This window comes from Ostrinia nubilalis, chromosome 3 (genome assembly GCF_963855985.1).
Source record: "Ostrinia nubilalis chromosome 3, ilOstNubi1.1, whole genome shotgun sequence".
Taxonomy (NCBI): domain Eukaryota; kingdom Metazoa; phylum Arthropoda; class Insecta; order Lepidoptera; family Crambidae; genus Ostrinia; species Ostrinia nubilalis.
The window spans coordinates 9083284-9086181 of NC_087090.1; the positions used below are offsets into that span (position 1 = coordinate 9083284).

The 2898-nt window shown below is 36.9% G+C and overlaps 1 long non-coding RNA gene across 1 annotated transcript; it reads left to right on the forward strand.

Annotated features, from left to right (window-relative positions):
* The first annotated feature begins 592 nt into the window (after positions 1-592).
* On the forward strand, positions 593-1907 carry LOC135088305 (uncharacterized). Its single transcript, XR_010261002.1, has 3 exons — positions 593-1123; positions 1309-1447; positions 1533-1907. It is a non-coding gene; the product is annotated as an uncharacterized LOC135088305 (long non-coding RNA).
* The last annotated feature ends 991 nt before the right edge of the window (positions 1908-2898 follow it).

Genomic DNA, 2898 nt, shown 5'->3' on the forward strand with positions numbered 1-2898 from the left:
TCTAAAAACCCATTTAAAGAACCTTTTGATTCTATCATCTGTGGATATGTGTGAACCTACTATAAGAGAAAGAGCACCTCTGTAACTATTTAATGTGCCATATTGCACGCCAGACTGATAAAGTTGGGTAAAAAAATAGATGATTGTTGGAATTGAAGCTTGAAAGATATTCCGGTTATTGTGAACACAAAATTCGTGCCATCTTCTAAGACAAACGTTGTACTGCTTGATGGAGTTGTCGCTTAATGACGCCAGCATGATATCTATAGATGAAGGTGGTACACTACGTCTCAGCAACGCCGTCCGCACAAGATTCCGGCAGCCAGGGTAAGGTTGGAGTGAATCTTGCCTTTTCTGGAATGGGAGATAACCACATTGTCATTCGGTTTAAAAATTATTAAGTCAGATATCAAAAGACTCGTGAATATTGGGTACCAAGCTTGTGTAGGCCACATTGGGACCACCACGATGCCTTTAGCTTGATCTGATATTACTTTTCGGAGGGTTTTCAATATAATTGAAAACGGAGGAAAGGCATAGAAGAAAAAATTGGCCCAATTGATAGTAAACGCATCAATAGCGAGTGCATCAGTGCCTCTACCATGAGTTGCCATCGAAAACTTGTATTCGTATACTACAGTCGATAGAGTTTAAACGTGGATCGATGAAGTTTGCATTAAAATCATACCATGAGTTCAATTACCGTATACTTTAATCGCTAGCGATAATTCGATGGTTTTGTGATGTCATGTTGGTGAACATGTTAACGTATCCAACTTCACACTCTATGAATGGATGAATGAAAGAACGAATGCCGCTCCTTTCTAACTATATAGAAAAGATAGAGTAGGAAATAACAAAAATGTCAAAAATAACACTGCAAAATTTAAGTGTCCTAGAATAGTGCTTAAAGCTGAATTAACATGATGATTTTAAATTTGTATTGTTTATTTCTTGTCATTGCGACTTTGACGCAGCTGTTGTCATGACAACAGATAACAAAACATGTTTTGTTGAAGGATTATTGATGAATAATTTTCCACAAAAAATTGGATTTTAACCACGATAGGAAAATGAGAACCTGCGCCTATCCGTTTAAACCGATTGTAGAATTCTTGGAAAGGTAAGTTAAGTAAAAATAAACACACTATGTAGTGGAGGAATTTCAAAATTAAACGAATAGTTTTGAGCTGGTTTTTTTGGAGAAATACAACCTTTCCAGCATAACTTCCACGTGCCTAGCTAAAATTCAGTAATATGAGTGCTAGATTTATATTTTCTAGATACAATAAAGTTGTTTTTCTATAGATATGGCGATCTGAGTATGCCCACTGAAGGGCCCCAAGAAAGAGCCAACAATAGTCAATGGTGGGTGGAACTAACGGACACGCGAACGTGAAATGCTGATGCCACCGGCGACACCAAAACTACTGAGAAATTGAGAAAAGTGTGTATAAATACCTACTACTTTATTATTTTTAATTGCTTTTATCTTATTTCGTCATTATTATTTGTAATGTTTATTTGTTAAGGTGTGGAGTGACTTTAAACAGCAAGAAGAAGGCAACTCGCATACACAGAGCTGCCAAGGGAACACTGGACTGGTGGCGGTCCAGGTTCTTCCCTGAAGCCAAAGGATTTAGAGCAGAGTGCTTGTAAATAACTACTTGTAAATTAAATCCATAATAAAGACCTAGGGTAACTGGATATTGTAAAACCTATTTACCTACCTTATTATTGTAAAACTTAAGATATTATAATTAATTAAATACATTATATTGTTTTAATCTTTCATGGTCACTAAACATACATGGTAGCAATCTCGTCAGTAATAATAATTAAGTAAATACATATCCTACTAATATCCTACTTAATATTAAAAATGCGAATGTTTGGATGTCCGGATGCTTGTTACTCTTCACGCAAAAACTACTGAACGGATTTTGATGAAACTTTACAGTATTATTGTTTATAACCATTAACATATAGGCTATAATTATGATGATCTGTGACAAACTAAATTTCACGCGGACGAAGCCGCGGGCAAAAGCTAGTTGAAAATAAAATGATTAATTTTTATTGACTATTTATTTCACAAAACCTAATACATAATACACAGACTGATTAAAAACAAAAGTAAATTTCAACTTATGAAAATACATATTCATTGTCGGATTAGCTTTCTATCATGATCTCGTAAGGCTGCGTTTCCACCAGAGATGTGCGAGGATGCGTAGCGAAGGATGTGTTTGTAAAGAACCAATAGAATCGCTTCATTTACCTCGCCTCGGTCAGCACATCTCTGGTAGAAAAGGCTCAGGCTGTACAACACTAATGAGCATTTTCAAATCTCTGCTACACATCCTCGTACGATACATTTTCCTCGCACAGCTTTGGTGGAAACCCGCACACATTTTCACAGCACAGCTAGACATCTTCGCACGACACAATTCCCTCGCATATCTCTGGGAAACGCAGCATCCTCTCCCTCCCCCAAGGATCTCCACAATGTGCCCGCATCCAGGTTCTTCCCGCGACCTTCACCAGATCGTCGGTCCACCTAGTGGGAGGTCTGCCCACATGCTGATAACATGTTCCATCGTAATAAACTTCTTTCCGACATAATTTAATAAAGAAAACACCTAAAATGACCTAAAACCACAATTTTATTTTGCTTTTCACACGTCAATAAGCCAGTGAGTTACGTTACTGTGACAGCTAAGGTATTTTTCGATGACATCTTTGAAAATTGCAACTCATGGTATGTTATTTGTATGAAACTTAATAAAAACTTTAGTCGCTATCGTATTCATTTAGATAGGTTTTTTACCTAACGATTTGAGATGAACTCATGGTAGTGTTTTTAGTTTTGCTGTGGTTCAGCTACTAACCGCTAGA